The following is a 22,747-nucleotide window of genomic DNA, read 5'->3' on the forward strand; positions in this document are numbered from 1 at the left end:
CTATTTGTCAAATAGTATTTCAGAAACACACCGAAGTTCAAACACACCATGCACTAATCTGACACATAGTGATTACAAACTCGTTGGAAATAGCGAAACGTCTTACTTTGTAAACAATTGATTCTAAAAAGTAAATCGATATTAATCAAGTCAAAACATATGCTGACAACAATGATAATTTATCTAATTCTAATTTGGATATGCTATTCTCCCAGGGAGTGTAGCATAATAATTATAGTCACGATTACCAGTGAAATATATCTTTAAATTATAAATTAGATTATTTTAAGTTATCTGTTTTGTACATTTCTATTCTGGGTGGAAGAGTAATTATCATTCTCTGCAGATAGTACTTATTAATTGTAAAGAGTAATCGAGAAAAATTTAATTATCGATGGTTTTCTAATTTCGTGGAATTAACGTGTTTGTCTTCCAGCTTTCAATCTTTGTTAACAGTAGGAAGGTATTATGTCTATCTTAATAAAAATATAAGATGGTATCTAATGAACGACTGTCGAGAAGAATAATTAATCTTTATTCTGACTAAACTAACATAGACATACAAGGAAAAGCTATAAAACGAATGTTTATATTTCAATATAATTTTGTATGGTTTTAGAAAGACAATACTGTCCTATATGTTCAGTAAATGAAAACTGGTGTAACGAAAACAAGAACACAATTAATCCAACCTGGCTTAAAAATAAAAAAAAAATAAAAAAAATCCTCTCGACCATAATTGATTCCGATAGTATATTTGTAAAGACAAGGGAAATTCAAATTATTACGGTGGCTGATTTAGGACACATAAAAAAAACAAAAACAAAAAATACTAAGTCGAGCGCTCGTGATACTAAATCGAGCACTTGAGATAATTAAGTCGAGCGTTGGCGTTAATACAATCGAACAGGTCTCAACCGATGTTTTAAGCTGTATCATTTTGTGCATTACTTAATGACAAACTTTCAGAATAAAGATATTCATTTGTTCGTTTTTACAACCCATTCCAAGCCGCAGTGACAGAGCGGATACACCACCCCCATTCCAACCCAGGCTCATCACCACCACTAAATGCTTGAATGCTCTTTCATTATTAAAAAGAAGAAACTTATTCACTTATAATATCCCAGAAAACAGTTACCTTTTCAAAACTATGACTTTGAGACGGACGCTGTTTTAGCCTATTTTGTGTTCCAGCTGATCGAAAATTCAAACATTTTGAATGCTCCATCATTATTAAAAATAGGTAACTGTATCCACTTACAATATCCCAGAAAACAGTTATTTTTTCAAAATTATGACTTTGAAACGGACGGTGCTTTAGCCTTTTTTTTATACCTACTATTTGAAAAAGCCTCTAATAACCAATAGGGGGGGGGGGGTGTTGTTGGATGGCTGAATGGTTAGCACGTGCGCGCTGTATCATAAAGTCTGTCATTGAGTCAACTGGCGTCGTTTCGATTCCCCGGTTGTACGTGACAAGGAGTTGGGTCACCTTTCCAACCTTGTGGGTTTTCTCCGGGTCCTCCGGTTTCCTCCCACTGCTAAAGGCCTCTACGCGCAAGCGAATTATGGAAATAAAATTTAACCATATGTTAGTTACTAAATGACCTGTTTGTGTCGAGTGGACGTTAAACCGCATTTCTCTCTCTCTCCCTCTAATAATCAATAAACAAAAATTCAGTTTATGAGAAAACGAATGAGGTGGGGTACTGTGTGTCTAAATGTTATTTTTTAGATCATCAATCAAAAATATCTAACCTGGAAATATTGGTCAACTTGGACTTTTATTAGGCTGATTTACCAAAACAATACTTTAACCATAATTTAATGTAATCTGCAACCAACTTCCACAATCTAACATGCAATCAACGACCGAAAGGTTTACAATATTCAGTATTTGTTGACAGTGTACGGAAGTGTATATTGGTCATGCAAAATTTTGTAGAAGACCTCGAGATCCTGTGATCCTTGCTCAATTTAATGTTCTCGAATCCCGTAATAATTTTCTCGAGAATCTCCCCTCCTAAACGTAGACATAAAAATACTCGATAACCATATATTGACCTAATAATTCACACCTAATTTGATTAGGGTTCATCCATTGTCTTATGGTCCTAATGATTTACACTAAATTTTAAAAATGATTAAAATCCATAGGGTTCATCGTCTTATAGCCCCAGTGCTGCATACCAAAAAAGAACATCAAAACGTCACTGCGTTAACTTTGAATGTGTGTAGCTTTGAATTACAGAAGTGCATGTTAAATTATTTCAGTTTAATGTGCGGGCGACGTTTTATTGAAAATGTCATAATTTGCATAGTTTTCAGGCCATATTTCTTTTAGAATACAGCTATGCTTCGCGGTGGAGTTAAAAACAAAATCTTGAAAAACTCTCGCGTTCATCAGACGGCAAAAGTCGGGGAGCACTGCAAATCAATAAGGTTCATTCTTTACTTGCAACAATCCCTCCAAAAATCTAGCTTCTATCCTTTCACAAGGATAAATCCCACGGAAAATAAATAGGGTCCCTCTACTCATGACACCAGTGCTTCAAAAGAAATTGGAAAGACGCTCACGCAGCATCTATGTCTCAACAGCAGATTATCCGAAAGGAAAACTTGAATGTTGAATAATTTGAATAAGGATCTAGCATCCTTCAAGAAATCTAATCTTTATCTGTTGTCTGTGGCAGCAATCCTTATATTTTTGAAATTCAACAGGAGTCATCCTTGTCCCGGAACACTGAATATCGAAAATCCGCGTTAACAAGGTTTTCAAAGAATGGAAGAACGCTAAGCGCTGAATATCAATAGAGTTCATGACCCCAATTCTTAACACAAAATTTAAAAAGTGAAGCCTCTATATGACGTTAACAAGGCTTTCTGGGAGAGGGGTGGGTTATATTAAGGAACAGAAGGTCACAGAATGCTGATTATTCATAGGGTCCGTCCTCTCATCGTCCCATATTTGAAAAAATACGAACAAAGAGGGTAACTCTGGAACAGAAGTTTGCGGACTACTGAAAATCGAAAGATCCCAGTGCTTCACAACACATTTGAAAAACAAAATCAGTTAAAAATTGTAGCCTCTATTGCCTTAACAGGGTTTTCTGTCCCAGAGATATAACAAGCACGTGAACACGATGGAGATTAGACTTCTTGATGAATGCTATATTCAATTTATTAAACAACTAAGTTTTCCTTTCGAATAATCTGCTGTTGAGGTACAGATGCTGCGTGGGCGTATCTCCACACCTTGCGTGGCTATTGTTCAAATTTCTTTTGAATCATTAGTGTCATAAGCAGAGGAACCCTATTTATTTTCGGCCGAACAATGAACCTTATTGATTTGCAGCGCTCCCTGGCGTTTTGTTATGGCGTTATTCCTCTTTTCCGGTAAACCTTGTGAACGCGTTAGAGTCCTGGGCACTTATTCACGAAAACTTAAACTAAGATACAATCGAAATTTTAAGAAATACTGCAATTCGAAGATATTTACGAACATGGCGGCTATTATACGTACAGATTTTGATTAAGTAGTAGTGTCAATATATATGTTTTCGGGGCCACAGATTCCATTTCTGCCATTTAGACTTTTGCAAATTGATCACATGTTCACATATTTAGCATATTTTCAATATGGCAGTCATTTGTGGGGGGGGGGGGATGGGACGATGTGCTGATTTTGATTAAGTAGTCGTGTTTTGTGTCAATATAATATATATATCGGGTAGTCGAGTGGTGACAGACATAAGTTTAAAAGTCATAAGGCTCAAAACAAGAAAAGTCATATCAGTGGCGAAGCTAACTCCAAGCGCCCTCTATTTATTATGACAATGAGTACACAATGCATGGTATAGTGTAAGGGAGGAAACTCTTTTCAAAGTCCTAGTTTATTACATTTCCTCATCCCAACATTAAACATAGTCCTGGAATATTAATATCAGGAACCGGATCCACCACTGGCTCAACAACTTCATCATCAGATGAATGACGTAATAATGATCAATATGACGTCTCATGACTCTTCCATCGGTTATCTGAATCAAAGGCGCCTGTAAAGCCCGGCCATTACCGCTACGACTACACACAAGCCGACAGGACTCAGCGTCTTGGGTAGTTGTAAAAAAAATCGGGTCGCGCCTTTACTTTACTTGCCTACGACGGTACCAGTCCACACAAGCCCGACTCTCACAGATTATGCGTCGCTAGTTACGCCACTTCAGTCTAGCGAGTGATTCCAAAAGTAGACCGGAAGCATAAAAGTGACATTAAAATTTGCCAAGATGCCCATCCTCTGAAATCTTGAATTGAGCACATGACCTGCACAGTCACATGACTAAATGCTATTCTCTGATTGGCTAAACATCAGTAAGACAATTGATCGCGTCGTGTGAGTGTCGACACAAACACGATAAGTTACGACTGCAACCAACTGCATCCGACTACGATTGAATCGATTGAATCGATCGTGGTCGTGGGACTGTCCACACTGCACTGATTATCTGAGACAAGAAGTTGCGTTGGGTAGAGTCTGGGCAAGTCGAGGCGGTATGGGCCGGGCTTAACGTGGACAATATTTCAAAAATAACATTAAGCTATGACCATTAAAGTATAAGCCTAACTAACTGTTACGTCCATGTTCGTAAGCAAGATTATCAAATAATTGGTCTGATTCCAATTTTTAACTCCGGAGCAAATAACTTTTTTGAAACCGATTCTCTTTCAGTAGATATAATAGTACCAAGGTGAGAAACGGATTGGAATTAAATAATTGGGATCAAAGTTCACCACTCTAGATTCCCTCAACCAGTGGCAATATTCATTAAATTTTGCTTTAAACTATATATTATTTTTGTCTTATTTATTATATCTTCCATAATCGCTCTATTTTTAAGAATATGGAGATTATTATTAATTATAGATTTAAAATCTTCTTGTGATGGGTTGAATGTAGTTACTAAAGCAACTTCCTCGTGACTTGAAAGGAGAATTCTACAGATTTAGTTAGTAGGTAAATGAATGTCGATGTCATTCGTATCTCTAACATTATATTTATGACCGCTAGAAATTAAATTTATTTGAAAAGTATAAAAATCATTTTTTCTTTGGCGTATGCGGGCAACACTAAAGAAATAGATATATATTTTTATTTGGTGGCTGGAGTGCGATCATCTTGCTAAAGTAGATAATAATTAAAGTTAAGGAGTCTAGAACTCGTCTCATTGGACACGATTAAAGACAGCCTCAATGACCACAGATCAAAGACATCCTCAATGAACACAGAGAGTCTTGATTCTGCTACAATGCTCCATTGAAGTTGATCTTTTTAGATTGCAGAAAGATGATTAGAATAAAGGAGAGCAGACTGAATGTCTCGCCTTCTTCAACCTATTTACGACAACGAAGGCAAGATGTGGTGAACCAGCTTACCCCATCGTTGTTTTCTGCTGTTGAAAATACCCAGGAATGTCCGAATGCTTCCGCAGTTCCGTGTATTTCTTCAAGATCAACATCCCAAGTCCAAATTTCGATCGGTTTACCCCATCGAACTACATCAACCCCAGTTAGTCCTGTCACTGAAAGAACGCCTTACCATTGTAATGTACAAAGAAGAGTTACACACAATGATCGAGATGTCCTACACATAAATGTTAATTTGGATATTAACATGTATAGAATTCCTATATCTACACCTATCAAATTTGATGGTAAATCTAGACTTGGCGATTATATTATACAGTTTGAGAAAAACAGCTAAGATTAATGGTTGGGTGGATAAAGAAAAAGCTGAATTTTTGGCAGTTAGTTTGGTAGGATCTGCTCAAGAATTACTTAAATTAGTGCTCTGGGTCCACATGTCAGGTAATTATCAGACATTTGCTTCTCCTCAGCAGGCATAGGTTTACAAAACAGAGCTTTGTGGAAGAACTAGATGTTATACTGAATCTCTTCCATAGTTTGCTCAAGCTATTAGGAGAATGTCCAACCTCGTGGGTTTTCTCTAGGTCCTCCGGTTTCCTCCCACTACTAAATGACCTAGTTTGTGTCGAGTGGGCGTTAAACCCCATTTCCCTCTCTCTCTCTATAAGGAGAATGGCAATTCTTACGTATTCTTAGGATACCTCAGAAGTGAGGGAAAATTTGGCTTTGGATCACTTATATAATATATACAGATAAGAATGTTATTAAGCCAAGCTAAACCAACTGATCTGAATAGTGCTTTTCATCATGCTGAAGCTATTGAGGCCATATAGAGCGAACTGATAAGCATAAGAAAAATTTTCAGGAATCAGTTTATTTTGTGACCTCAGTTAAAACTGTTCGAAGTGACGTACAGAAAGACACAAAAGAGGCTAGAAAAAAGGAGGAATCGGAGCAGACAAATTCTGGTAGGAAGGATATAGATCATTCAGCTGAAATAGAGATGCTAAAGGGTGAAATTATAGCAATGGTAATAACAACTCTGTCACCTAAACTAAACAGGGGGTCAAGAAATAAGGCACCTCTTGCTTCTGCTACGTGTTGACTTTGCTTAGAAAAGGGAGATTATGCGTCATCATGTTATAATAGGAGTTCATTATAAGGACCTCCAAAGCCAGGGACGGGGATTCCCCAGCTCAGTGTGAGGGGGATGATGACTCCAAATTCCAATGGTTTATTTCTTGAAAGTTTTGTTGAGGAATTACTGATAGATACTTTGATTGACATTGGTGTCAGTATTTCTATGGTATCAACCGAATTTTGCCAATACAAGTCATGGATGTACGAGGTAAAGTATTTTCTGCAGATGTAGGAAATACACACATGCAAATCAAAATGTATTGTTTTAAATGTTTCTGCAGATGTTGTTTTGGGTTTGAACTTTTTGATGGAGAAAGACATTATCATCGATTTAGCCAGGAGCGAATTGTTTCATAACGGTAACGTTTTTGGATTCGAGGACTGTGAGGAGGAGAGTATAATCACTGGTAAAGTGTTGAGGGGATAGTATAACTGCTATTTAAATTCTAACTATCAGGAGGTCTATAACGCGCTGCTAATGGGATATACAGGACCTCTGTATTTCGTCCCATCCCAACGGCTAGAAACGTTCCATGCCATTCTACCCACCCATATATCTTTAATTATGCATATCACTCTTAACATTTAAAGATGCATTATGTAAGATATAGACAAAGAGCTGGTCGGTCTTGCTACAACAGTTCAAACATAGATATTGAAAAACGAATTTATTGTAAACGTCGATCAAATTACTGTATTCTGAGCCAAGTTATGAGTGTTAGATGTTATTGCTACAATAATAAACAAAGTCTCGATTATTTTATGGTTAAATTATAAAATGGTGAGAGTTCTAATCCATTCAAATTTTTATGGCCAAGAGAGTTGGTTATGGGATTGGCATGTGAATAAATGTCTAAATAATAACTTATACAACATTTGAAGCTAGACAAAAGACCTGACATAGGCAGATTTAGCTCTTACAAAATGCATCTTTAAGTATTCATTGATTTTTAAACAGCCTGTTACCATCATGGCGGGCGAATATGTGCCTAGTATTTGTGAATTCAGAATAGGTTTTTTTAACAACATGCGCCTTTGATGATGATCTTGTTTATATCTTTCTTTGTTGTTTGGCTAGAGTAAGCTTTAACTTAGATTATTAATGATTCGATTGTCATTTAATGGCTAGAAATAAAAATGTACGTCACCGAATACTGGATTTTTAAATGTTAATATGCCGTGAACCTGGACCTAATCATGTTATCCGTATCCAGAAAATCAAAGACGCTATTATTATTTTAATATAAATAAGACAAAATATAATAAACACCAAAAACATAATATGGAACACAATCAACATTATCAAGCACATGGCAAAATGTTGATTCACGGCCTGGTAATATGCAAATTAGTCATAGGTTTTAAGACTAAGCGGACGGGGGGGGGGGGGGTAAACTCGGGGTTTCAACCTCATTTTGCCAAAGCCGGGTTCTACCGTAGGTTGCTACGATGGTTTTTAAATGTTTATTAAGGTTCATCCTGGTTCTCTATGGTCTTACCTGGTTGTGCTATGCTAACTCACGGTAGCTACGATGCCATCACGGATTGCTCTTTTGCTGTGGTTTGCCTGGTAGTTTTAAACATTTTAATACCAAGCCGGTTTCACTACGTTCGCAGCACCACCGTGAAGAACTGTTGTGAAATGAAATAATCCGGAAAACCCATAGTCAACATTATAATTAAAGTCTGTTGTCGGGATCACATGGGAGGTGTAGTTAACTGATATCTGTGAAACCGAGAACCGGAAATGGTAGAGATTTTGTCTAGTCCTAGTAATATTGTATTTTCTAAATGGAATCTCATTTTCGGTTTGCAGACTGTGGCAATTGCCGACCCGTTATTATGTCGTGCTGTCGACTTGTCGCGTCTTGTCGCCCTTTTCAATTTAATTGGCATTTGAATGGCTGCTAACAAACACCATAGATAATATCATATGTTACTTTCAGCACTGAGGGATGACAAAGGGTCGAGTTAATTCGCTCAATATATTAGTTTTTTTCTTCTGCAAATAAAAATGGTAAAACAATTTTCTTACACAATTAAGAAACAAAAAAGGCGTTAGAAATATATATATGGATAAAAAAAAATATATATTCTTTTTGGTGTTAAAAGGTACATAAAATAGTACGCGAAGGCGTCAAATTAATTTAATTCTGCCAAGACCAGTTTGTGTTACTACATGTACCTCCGATATAAACAATGCACGCTTTAAGAGGCCGTATGATGTTACGTCACAGGTAGATCTATACATTAGCGCTGTGGAACAGATTGGCGGCGGTTAAGTCGTATGTTGTCACGTTATGAAAAGGGCGATAGCCCACATTGCCACTATCAGCCATAGTTGAACGATAGTGAATTATCAGATGTAATGTTTATACAAATTATTATTGTAAAAGGGCCCACAAAGATGTTCTGTTTTCTCAGGAGGCGATTATTGCATAGGATTCGAGTCCAGCTTCCAGAGCTTTTTTTTTATTATCAGCGATCATTTTATCTCTTGGTTTTTCCTGCTGTTATTCTTTCTAATTGAAATTTATGACAATATGTATTTCATCTTGAGCAGTATTTTGTCGTTATAACTTTAGCTTTTAATTCATCATTTGTCATTGTAAATAGCGGTGTGGCTATTTTCAAAAATGTCATTACTATCACATTTCATTTTTTGTATTATATTTAGGTATGCATTTATATTTTTTTGTTAATAAACTACGGTCTGGACTATCTTTGTATTATTTGTTTTTAGACACAATAAGATAGTACAGTGTGTACCAAACATTGCTCTCCACTTGTCCAAAAATAACATAACACTTAACAGTACAAAATTATTAAGGAATATGCAATCACTTGTTGAGGAGGAGTTCTTACGTGAAAGCGAGGGCGTGGGGAGGATAAAGTGGATCCTTAAAGAAGATCTGAATTATGTGAACAGGTTTTCTATAAAATATATACTCAAGACGTATTTAAATAACTCTACGATGTGTAATTATTCTTTTATTGTCTTTAAAACAATATTTGGCCTCGATACTAATCGATGTAGGGCCTAACCTACGTATTCTACACGTGTCTGCTATTATAAAAGAACTATTATTAAGACTGATTTTATTTTACGAACAAATACGGCACTTCTGTCTTTAAAGAGATTTTTATTTTCACTCATGAGTATTAAAGACGCATTTCAACAAGAAAATAAATCTAACCGATTTTATATTAAAATAGCTCACCAAAAACTCGCGTACTTCGTGCACCGACGAAAAATTCCAAAGCGCTAACGCCTATTAAATAACCAAGAACAGAGCGTTGTCGAGCAATAAATATACGCTCACCAGCAGCAGGCACAACTTTGAATTTCGATGGGGTTTCTTCTTTCAACTAGCCGAACAACTAATTCAAGCAAGTTATTTTGTGTGATGTTTACAAGAATTGTCGACCGATCGGGGTGAAAACAATATACTTCAATTTACAATGTGGACATTTAGAAACAGAATTTTGCTTTCCAGAATGATAAGAACTATTTGAGGGAAACTAAACACAATGGAAATTGTCTCAATTTGAAATCTACGTTTAGATGTCTCATAATATATTTAAAAAACTGCACTGCAAACAGTGTATCGCATAATATAATGCACCTTCATAATATCACCAGACGGAAAAGGTTTTTATTAATAAAACTATAGGTATATATTCCAAAGACCTCGGTTCCATTTGATATTGGCATGTATCAGACCGTAACTTCATGGACTATGACCCATGATTGTGTGTGTGAGAGAGAGAGAAATGGGGTTTAACGCCCACTCGACACAAACTAGGTCATTTCGGGACTAGCATATGGTTTAATTTTATTTCAATAATTAGCTTGCGCGTAGGGGTCTTTAGCAGTGGGAGGAAACCGGAGGACCCGGAAACCCACGAGGTTGGACAGGCGACCCTACTCCTTGTCACGTACAACCGGGGATTCGAAACCACGCCAGTCGACTCAATGACAGACTTTATTGTCCTTTCAATACTGAGCGCCATGGAAACGCATCACTTAGTTTTTCGTATAACAAAATGATCCTGTAAACATATTTTATTTATTTTGCTTCTTATTGTGAACAATATTCAAATGGGAACACATCAATAACAACACATTTGTACACTTATGGATGTTTAATATGTAATCAACGGTACAAAGTCAAAGGGGTCAAAACCAAAAGTTCGACACAGATGAAAGTAGCGCGTTTGTCCTCCACGGGCTCTTACGCGCGCTGTGCAGCGACGTCGCATGGAATTTACCAATGTTTGAAAGAAGGCCTGGGGTAAATTGTTCCATTCTTGGACAAGAGCAGCTTCTAAACCAGCAATGGTGTGCATCTATGGTCTCCGAAACAGACGGCGTCCAATCTCATCCAAGACAAGTTCTATCATTGCCATGCCCGTCCAAGACATTGATGTTGTTAGCAGCCAAGTAGTCCATACTAAAACGGGCGGTATGCGGACGTGCATTATCCTGTTGGAAGTGCTGAAGTTGTGGGTGCGCTCGAAACATCGGAACAACAATTGGTTGCAAGACATCATCACGGTAGGCTACAGCATTAACGCGACCCCTGCAAATGTGTAGGGCGGTCCGGTGATTAAATGTGAAGCCTCCACACACCATTACACTTCCCCCACCCCATCGATTCGTCTCGAAGACGCAGCAGTCTGCAAGACGTTCCCCAAGACGTTGACGGCTATCAGCGTGATAAAGATGAAAGCGACTCTCATCACTGAAGAGCACACTTTGCCAGTCTACTCTTCTCCATGTCTGGTGTCCTTGAGCGCATATCAAACGCCGCTGACGGTGATGATCCCTGAGGATAGCTCCAACATAAGGTCGTCGTGCACGGAGTCCTACTTCTCTTAGACGACGTCTTACGGTGTTGGCACTTACTGGTCCTTGTCTTCCGACGACTGCTGCACCTGTTCGAGTCGCTGGGCGGACTATGTCACGCAGATGAGTGACCCGGATGTAGCAGTCTTGAGCCTGGGTTGTAACACGTTGTGGACCAGGGCGTTGACGGTCACGTGTTGATCCAGTAACTCGAACACGTTCCACCAACCTTACAATAGTGGACTGATGACAATTGAAGTGTCTGGCAATAGCACGTGTAGACATACCAGCCCTGGACATTCCCATGGCTTCATTCCGTTGATTTTCAGTAAGTCTCGGCATCTCTAGCTCGATTCCTTCACACGTCCAGCAACAAATTACGACAGATTAACGTTTCACAGTTCATGTACTGCACATTAAGTTGGAAACATGCTTTTAAAGGGCTCGCACACAATGCTGCACGTGAATATTGGGTATTTCATGTGCATCTCGTGCAATTTTTTTTTTGCACACGGGCCGATATTTTTTGCGTTTGGGAGCATTGTGTGAAACAATAGTTCATAGTATTGCATAATATTATACATACAAAACCACCTAGTAATAAAATATTTGGGAAAAAAAGTGATGCGTTTTCCATGGCGCTCAGTATATAACCGTTACACCATGATGATGGTTGAGTTCAAATTTCGTGAAAATTCGGACAAAAACTGCCGAACTAAATGACGCAAATAGTGTAAAAATACGTTATATCAAGGTTGTGTGGACCCTATAGAGATCACAATTTTGATCCAATTTTGATGAGACTTGATATTCGTGTTTATAACTCAAAGATCTTGGTTTCTTTTTATATTCGCGCATATCGGATCGTATACAGCTTCCTGAATGATGGCACTTGATTTTTTAGAAAAAATCGCGTTTCGATTATATCATGGTTGAACTTCATTGATGGTTGAGTTCGAATTTCGTGAAAAACTGACCAAAACTGCGTTTCTAGGACCCTCTAGAGGCAACAATTTTTATCCGATTTTAAAAAAACCCGTTCAATTATATAACCGTTACACCATGATGATGGTTGATTTCGAATTTAGAGAAAATTAGGACCAAAACTAACGTTCAAAATGACCGCCCACCGTACGCAATTAGTGCAAATATATGGTATATCAAGGTTGTGGCCCCTCTAGAGGCCACAATTTTTATCCGATTTTGATGAAACTTTAAATTTATGTTTATAACACAAAGATCTTGGATCCGTTCTATAATCGCTCATATCCAAACTTAACTTGACACACCAGAAATCACAATTTGAATTCAATTTAAACAAAAAAAAAAAAACAAAAAAAAAAAAAACCCGTTTAAATATATCACCGTTACACATCAATTGATGAGAGTTGAGTTCGAATTTCGTAAAAATCTGACCCGAACTGCCGGACAAAATGGCTGCTCCTTGTGTACGCAAACAGTGTAAAAGTATATAATACCAAGGTTGTGGACACTCTATAAGTCACAATTTGTATCCAATTTTGATGAAACTTGAAATGTATGATTATAAGCCAAAGATCTTGATTCCTTTTGATATTTGCGCATATCGGGCCGTAACTTCCTGGATTATGACCCTTGACTGTACAATAAATCACGTTTATAGCTTGTGGACGTTTAAATCTATCACCGTTACACCCCAATAAAGGTTGAGATCGAATTTCGTGAAAATCGGACCGAAACTGCCTGACAAAATGGCCGCCCTTCGTTCACAAATAGTGTAAACATCTGATATATCAAGGTTGTAGAAATAATTGTAAGGTTCTGGAGGGTGCTACAAAAAGTTGGAAGGTTCTGGAAAGTCGTGAAAAATTTGAGAATGTTCCAGAAAGTTCTAAAATTTCCTAAAACTCTAGATAAGCCGAATCAGACCAGTCCAAGGGCAGAATTTTCTTAGCACTTCCTACAGAACTCAACGTTTGTCGTAAATTTCTATTTGACCCACGTGGCCTGTGTTCTCGACTTATTGCTATTTCGTGCTGTTGCACATATTGTGTGTGCTCTTTTACATTGTGTTGTTTTGAGAGACTTTATCTCTCTATTGTAATCCAAGTTTAGGTTTACTATTGTGGATTATTACTATGTCAGATTATACCGATTCAAGGATTATTCTGCTAACTTTGGAATTACTACGGTAACGCCGAAAAGACATCTATAAAGGACTGTCTACAAACTACTACTTCAAAGCAGTAGAAGCACCAAGAGCAAAGAAGACTTCAACCGAATACTGATAAAAGTGGACTGAATACTGTGAGTAATCTTGTACATTGATCCTAATTAACTTTGTTATATTTGTCCTTAGATTCACTTGTCCCGACATTATTTTATTATTTGTAGTTTTTATATTCGCACTTGTACTCAGTTGTTCTAATTTTAACTATATCCTTTTACGATACACCAAAAAATACTAATATTCGGATGGAATAATCTATATTTAAATAACTTTTACATTAGTGCCAAGATCTTTCGGCCTTACTGCGTCTTCAGGGCTAATACAAGAGAGAGAGAGAGAGAGAGAGAGAGAGAGAGAGCACCATCTCAAATCCAACCACAGCGACCACCTCCCCAATACAAGAAGAAAGTTTAGCGTCACTCAAGGAACGTCCACACAGTATCCAATTCTTAGAACCTGTACACCCAAAATAAATATATCATCCGTAGTTCTAAATCATTACGAGATAAACCTCCTACAGAGAGGCCTCTAAAATTCACACCTACGCCTAAAGCTAATATATAGGAATTTGAGTGTGACATCAATGCCTTCTGTAGGCAGCTACTACTAAAGCAATATTTCGGTGATAGGGAAGACACTGCGCCAATGCGCTGCAGGAGGAACGGTGCGCTATAAATTCTTTAAAATTAAACGACACGATCGTTATTAAAGAAAGCGATAAAGGGGGTACCATTGATATCATGGATGCAGATTGTTATGAGAGAAACGTCCGTAAAATACTTGAAGACAAACGGGTATATACAGCCATAGATTCGAACCATGATCAAAGAACAATGGGATTAATAAACGGCTTAATCCAAGGTCACAAAAATGAACTGACGGACAACGAACAGGATTATCTCCGAAAATTCGAGTAGGAAATAAGTCAGTTTGGTGGTTTTCCAAAAATCCATATATCCAAGATGATCGGGGAGTCTATTAAACACCAAAATGCTTAATTCATCAGTACTATTAGTGCTTTAAGTCAGACGACCTCCCATTCAGACCAATAATTGCCGGTATATACTGCCTTATTGATAGACTAAAAATCTTATTGTAAATATAAAATCTGTTATTCATGATGACATATATTTTGTTAATAGATTGCCCCAAAATCTAAACGATGGCGACGTTTTCGTAACCATGGATGTTTGTAATATGTATGGAAACATTTTCCATGACCTATGCTTTCAGGCCATAGAATACTGGCTGGATAAACATCCTGAGAATTTTAAACAACTTCACCGTCAAAACTATACGAATCATCCTGACTAACAACATTTTACATTTGGCGAAACAAATTACAAACCGATTCTTGGTATAGCGATGGATACTATACCAAGGCGGCACTACAATTAAGTAATTTAAAAATGGAATTTCTCGAGGCAAAGTTATACTCAATTATAGAAATGGAATATAGTGTGGAATACAGATTATATTTAGAAAATTAGTTGAAACGATTCCTAGACAAGGTATTCTGTATTTGGAATGAACGAATTGGCATCGTTGCAGATTTGCAACAAATAATGAACGGTTTAGTTCTAAATATCAAATTCACAATTGAAACGAACGATATGTAAATCTGGTGATCTTGGACATTCTAATGAACCCATGGGTAGAACTCCTTATAACGGATATGTATTCTAAAGAAACAGATACCAAAATATTATGTCACCCACGCCACACCAAAAATAATATACCCTTTTCTTTAGCTTGCAAAATATGCACTATTGTAATAGATGAAGACCTCCGGATTGTCAGATTAGGTAAGCTAAATAGAAATTTATTGAAACAGCATTACCCCCTCAAGGTAATAGAAGTTGTGATAAATAAGGCTGTGGCGATTAAAATTCAAACATTAAGAGCTACTAAAGCAAAAGGCAGTTCGTATATCATTACCTTTGTCGCTACTCATAACCCCCCCAACATCCCAACTTCTTTAAAACAACGCACGAGAGCAGGACACTCCTGCACTGGACACTCCTGGCATGAAACGACAGTCTCAGAACGAAATGTGATAATGTTCAGTTTTTATGTATCTAAATACCCGGATATTCAATGTAAATGTTGTGGCCATTTTACGCCAAATAACATATAATTTTCATAACTTTACTTTTAGTGTCAACGGCAGTATGAATTGCGAAACGAAAAATCTCAATTCTCATATATGGCTTGATTTGCAATGGTGGTCAAAATATTTACATCAGGGGAGTACGCAACTATCGACGGGGGTGTAACATTGAAAATGGGCCCTTATTTGTAGATAGACATATCTTTAGATGTGCACAACACTTAAAAGTAAATTTTCAAATTTTCCCTTTTTATAAAAGGAAATTAATGGAAAACCATTTAATTAACTTCATTAATTTTCTTAAATCTATCCCAGGATTATCCTCCACTCATTGTTCCTAAATTGTACCCATATACAACATATTAACATACGTGTGTACATGTTTTCTGTTAGTTACCGATATACTATGTAACCATAGACAATGGTAACTATAGCCCATTACTATGTAAATTTGTGTAAATATACTATAGTGTCCATCTCTATGCAATGACATTATTTTTGAATAGCTCTAAGACGGACGAAAAGTAATTTAAAATGTTGTCAAACCAGAGTTGAAATCAGTTTGTGTCGGCATACCTTTTCATCGTTTACCTTTAATCAAAGTGCTAATATTTTTGGATATATATAATACTCTACTCGGGGGAGAGAGAGAGAGAGAGAGAGAGAGAGAGAGAGAGAGAGATTTTAACGTCCTCTCGACACAAACTAGGTCATTTCTGGCCTAACATATGACTCGATTTTATTTCAATAATTCGCTTGCGCGTAGGAATCTTTAGCAGTAGGTGGAAACCAGAGGACCGGGTGAAAACCCACGAGGTTGGACAGGCGACCCTACTCCTTGTTCGTGGTAATAAGATTTCGTGGATTAGGGCACATACGATCAGTTCTTATTAACAATGTGTAGTCCGATCGAACTAAAGAAAGTTTTATTCGGTGTCCCACAGGGTTGTGTCTTTATTTATACTGATGGCATTTGCCGATGACACAAAACTGTACCTAATAATAATAATGAGGTTTTATAAAGCGTCTTCTCCACGTTGACACATGCTCAAAACGCTTTTAGTAATGGCTCTACTGGTAAAACTGTCGAAACAGGAAAGTCTTCAGCGCGGATTTAAATTGATTAAAAGTTTGTTGATTCTTGATCTGTTGTGGAAGTTCGTTCCATAATCTAGGACCAGCTGAACTGAAAGACCTATACCCATATGACTTTAAATTATATCTTGGAACTACTAGTGACTGTTTATTTTGAGAGCGAAGTGATCTAATAGGGTTGTAGTCATATAAGAGTTCAGATAAGTATTGAGGAGCAGCATTATTGCGACATTTATACACTAATGTTAGTATTTTGTATTTGAAGCTAGCACATTCTGGATGTGACCAAACTTACGTGTCCTTGTTACTATTCGGGCTGCAGTATTAAGAACTTTCTGGATCTTGACTAGAAGTGCTTGTGGGATTCCATAGAGTAAACTATTACAATAATCAATCCTTGATAAAATCAGTGATCTCACAAGTAGTTTACAAGCGTCAGCAGTGAGATAGTCTCTGATGTTGCATATACAGCGTAGATGATAGTAGCATGTACGGCATACCGTATCAACCCGAGTTTCCATTGTCAGAGAAGGATCAAATATCACTCCAAGGATTTCGAACATTTTTGGAGAAATTTATTTCTGAATTACCAATGGTGATTTTAAGATCAGGTAGTAACTTGAGTTGTGATGAACCTAATAAAAGAGCTTCTGTTTTATCGTCGTTCGATTTTAGTTTGTTTTCTTTCATCCACTGTTTAACTGCCAGCGAACAGTTAGTAGTTTTTTTGTAAGGCATTTCTGATTAGCATAGGACTAGAAACACCAATGAGTTGAGTATCATCGGCGTAAGAGTAGTGCCTCTGATCATAGCCATCGATCACAGACCCCAAAGCGGTTGTATAAAGAACAAAAAACGTGGGTCCTAATACATTGCCTTGCGGTATGTCACAGTCAAGTTTAAACGGTAAAGATTTAGCCTCACCAAGTAGAACTGTTTGATGTCTATTACTAAATCACAGCTCAAAATGAATGCGTATAAATGGAATACAGGAATGGATGTCCGTTGAATGATGACAAACAGAATTCATTATAATATGTTCGAAACAACCAATACCTGCTACAGTGCTTAAAGTAGCTCAGTCTCTAACTGAATAGCATTCAAAGTCTTCGACATTGAAAACACGAAATATTTGTCAATTTAAGTCAACAATGATGTTGTGATCTTACCGGAAAAAGATGGGCTTCTGATATCCCATATTTAAGACAAAATAAACATTTTACCATTGGTACACGAATCGTGCACCATAACGCATTTGAGTGCCATTTGTAACACGGTACTCAAAGAACGAGGCTATACATATCCTCCAAGTCATGTCAAACGGTGACCTCATATTCTTATCTGGAGAACATGCGCAATAAATACTATCGGTGTAGACTGGAATAACCAGACGCTAGAGATTGGCATTCGATTGAGACTTCTGGCGTATTTCGCCGAACATAAGTGATTTGAAATTAGAGTAAAAACGGGAACGATTGAATGTAAATCAGTTTATATATATTCATATTAGATTATTACATGCGTGTTAATGTGTAATTTCTAGGTCACAAATATTAGCGATTTGGCTCCTTTAATATATAAACTGCAGAAAGTACCAAATTCATTCGCTAGACATATTCACGAAGAAGAGGTCCCAAGTCATCATCTGATCATCCTTTTATAAAACCCTGTAAAGTAAACGTTGTATCATGTGGCGACAGGTATTTCAGTGCACAGGCTCCAAAAGACCAGAACTGTGGAATGGCTTCCTTTTAAATAATAAAAAAAACCCCAACCCATTTGTTCACTTGTTACCTCGTTGCACTTTGTGTAATCCTTTATCTTTTACTTCATTGTAAATAATGTTATCATTCAGATATTTTTTAACATTTGTAAAGTGGATCAAAACATCTTAGTTAATAATGCTTTATAATTCATATTTTATTCTGGTATGACGGGGCTTTGTTCATATTTACCAGACCGCCATTCGAGATCATGTGTTAGAAACGTCTTTGTCTTATGTTTAGATTTACTATGTAGGGTATCGTGTGTACCTTTATAGTTGAAAGGAGAAGTTTTATTAAATCAACGCAAAAATATGAATAAAGATCATTTTTATATATATCGAGTTGTTTAGAGATGGTCGTCAAATGTGTTTGCGGGGATTACTTAAGATTTTCTTCTTTCCTTCCAACTTTTAATTCTAGAACCCTCTGTTCATTTCTTTACCAATTATTGTTGAGTCTGAACTAGTGGATATAGTCTTAATGCGAGAAAGGCCAGTGGTCTTAACACGATTAGTCACATTTTACTTAAACATACTATTAATTCAATATGTTTTCCCTTGACTATTCTTTTTAACAAGTCCATCACTAAGGGAATATTTCTTGTTCAATGGAAGATAGCAAATATAATCCCCATCTATAAAAAGGGTGACCCATGGGTTCCATCAAACTACAGACTCATTTCTCTTTTAAGCACTGTCAGTAAACTTCCCGAACATATAATATTCATACATTTATACAATTTCTTTCAGTCCAAAACCCTCTATGCGGCTTGCAAAATGGAGTGACACCACAACGTCTTGAAATATATCAAGATGCCGTCACTACGTTCGAAGACCACAGATTGTCCTGCTACGTTTTCTTTGACATCTCAAAAGCCTTTGACATCTCATAAGCCTTTGACACATAAGCTAAAAGCTACGGTATTGACGACCCATGTCTTAAGTGGCTAGCAAGCTATCAGTAACAGGAAACAGGCGGTAACCATCAGAGGTGTTAGATCACACGAAACAATTCTAATGTCAGGAATTCCCCAGGGTTCGGTTTTGGGACCTTTCCTCGTCTTAATCTATATAAATGACTTCCAAGATACATTGACAACATAGCACGATTATTTGCTGATGATACAGCTTTAGGCTGCAATGGAAAAACAGTTAATGATATAGAATTATTCCTAAACCATAATTTAAAAACCCTAAATATTTGGTTGCAAAAATGGTTAATTAATTTTAACCCTATTAAAACAAAAGTCCCTTTGTTTTCATTTAATTCCCGTTCGCATCTACCAAACTTAAAACACGGTGACATAGAAATAGAAATAGTCCCCTCGCATAAACACCTCGGTGTTACACTATCAAGTGTCTTCGAGTGGTCAATACACATTGATACTATATGTTCTTCGGTATCCAAACAACTTGGTATTCTACGAAAGCTGAAATATTCATTAAATAAAAACTCACTGGACATAATCTATAAAGCATATATACTCTTCAAAAAAAGTAGGGGATATTGAAATGCAAATACCTATGAAGGTTGTGATATGATAAATAGTCATGGACACTTGACATGCTTTGAGAGTATGTTTACAGATGAAGAACTTATCGCCCCAACAGAATCACTGAGCTGCACATGCGACACGCAATAGCGTCATACACGTCGGAGGGGTTCATTGTCAAGTTTCACACTTCAAGGAAGGATTGATGAAAACTGCCGTTTGCTGGTTTATCTTATGTTTGCTTTCCTATCGGTTCTTGCATAAGATTTACTGTTTAGCGTATCTTTGCTCTAGTGTGTTACGTTTAATTTGATCGGAAGACGTGTTCGTCGACATCAACGTTAACCGACAATACTGCAAGGATTGGCCGTGGCACTGCAGGAGGAGTGGGTCAGATTGCCCGAAATCGTGATTGGACGGTTGATTAGGAGCATGCCACGACGAATTGCTGAATGTCTGAGGATTGTTGGAGCAATTACTCATTATTAAGACAAAAATCAAAAACGTAAATTTTCACTTTTGACAGTGTATCCCTTTGGAAGTGAAATGTTTCCGTCAGATAAGCCACCCATATGAACTGTTTATGTTCATGTGTAGGCAATTGGCCTGTTTTTAACATACACTGGTTACCTCTAATAAAAGTTTTGTATTGTTTCTGAATATCCCTTACTTTTTTTTGAAGAGTATATAAGAAATAACCTGGAATAGTCTTGCCAAGTTTGGGATGGGTGTAATGACTCCGACTGTGCCAAACTAGAAAAAAATCCAATTAGAAGCTGCCATCATCGTTACCGGTTTACCGAAATATGCAAGTAAACAATCGCTATATCTCGAAACGGGATGGGAAAGTTTGATCGAAATTAGACATGAAAGGAAACTCACAACTCTACGAAATTCACAATTACCAATGTCCTGCGTACTTATCTGGAATCTTAAATAATTATGAATCCCCTAATACTACATACACACTACAAAACCCTCAAAACCTAAAACCACCACTTGCTAGAACCACAATATTCTAAACATCCTTCTTCCCCTCTACGATCAAAGCCTTGTATCGTCTGAACACTACTACTAAAACATCGAGAAATAAGTCAATTTTCAAACGTAATATCAAACCTAAACCCAACACAAAAACTATCTCGGACTTCCTATGTACAGGGACCGTAAATATCTGATAATCAATACAAAACTAAGCCATACTGCAGTACACTGAAATCGGACCGAGTTAACCTGGTTCAAAATCAGAATTTCCAATGCGGTCACACCATTGAAAATGCACAACATTTCTTCAAGACACAGCGCCACGATTTGGTAAACAACACGCCAGATCATATTAACATTAATATTACATGTAGGGTGATGACAACTTAAGCTATTCTCAAAATAATCGACTCATTCAAAACATACATAAATATCTTAAAGATACAAAAAGATTTGACAATGTTATTTAATTATTACTTTTCTTTATATTCGAAATAAACAGTAAAATCTTTTAAAACCTGATTTGGGCCAACATTTTAAAAGTGCACTTCCAATACCATAGATTCTAGTGAGGTGTGTAAACGAACATTCGCCGGTAGTTTAAGAGTGGTCCTTATCCTAAATTACTTTTTGGAAATATACCTTTAAGCTTGAAATAACCTTGTACCAACAGCTCTTGCAACCTTTCGATATTTTCTCCTTTAAAATAGTTGCAAATGGTGTTAAAATTTCAAGATCCTTGCACTCACTGGAATAATTCTTCGTCAATCATGAGATTTATTTCTCAGCACCGTCTTAATTCTCTCCTTTATTTTGCACCTCTTGTTATCTTGAATAATTTCATATACTTATACAGGATGTTTTTGTAAGTTTATGTAACTTTTGTCCAATCCATTTACTTTATGGTAATACAATATGTTTAAACCAATTTCTCGTTTAGTGATCTGTTAAACTGGACTAATCGATACCGCATGTAAAGGTTGCCAAACGGTAATTAAAACGCAACAATAAAAAAGTTTCGATTCAAGATGGCGAGCGGTTAGATGCCACCAACGATAATGCTCCAAGTTTCTGAAAATATTTGTCACGTTACATGTCTAAGACAAGACACTGTATATTGAACAATATGTGTATATATGTGTATGGTAACAACACGTAAAATAACCTTCGGTGGCAGACCTGAAACCATTACATCACAGTACACGCGGAATTAATTACAGTGGCATTAATAATTGTAATTTATTTCTTACTGGTCATAACATAATAATTAATATTTCAAATATCCCATTGCTTATTGCATATCATTACTTCGCATTGTGTAATAATTACGTTTCATTGCCATTACACGTTACCCACAATCCGCTTAAGCTAGTTTTTATATTTTATATTTATTTCTTACTGGTCATAACATAATAATTAATATTTCAAATATCCCATTGCTTATTGCATATCATTACTTCGCATTGTGTAATAATTACGTTTCATTGCCATTACACGTTACCCACAATCCGCTTAAGCTAGTTTTTATATTGGTTTCAAATCCCCGGTAGTACGTGACAAGGAGTAGGGTCCTCCGGTTTCCCCCCCCCATTGCTAAAGACCCCTACACCGACTTTAACCATGTTGTGTATACTTATATCATAGGCTATAGCCAGTCTGATCAATATCGCAAGCC

At 36.8% G+C, this 22,747-nt stretch overlaps 1 protein-coding gene across 1 annotated transcript in view; it reads left to right on the plus strand.

Moving 5' to 3' along the window:
• Window positions 1-13,379: 13,379 nt before the first annotated feature.
• Window positions 13,380-22,747, plus strand: part of LOC126825739 (uncharacterized) — a 128,425-nt gene continuing 119,057 nt past the window's right edge. Inside the window, exon 1 of the mRNA XM_050555520.2 lies at window positions 13,380-13,702. The gene's annotated coding sequence lies outside the window, so the exon portion shown is untranslated. The remainder of the gene's footprint in view (window positions 13,703-22,747) is intronic.

This window comes from Patella vulgata, chromosome 6 (assembly GCF_932274485.2).
Source record: "Patella vulgata chromosome 6, xgPatVulg1.2, whole genome shotgun sequence".
In the NCBI taxonomy this organism is placed as follows: domain Eukaryota; kingdom Metazoa; phylum Mollusca; class Gastropoda; family Patellidae; genus Patella; species Patella vulgata.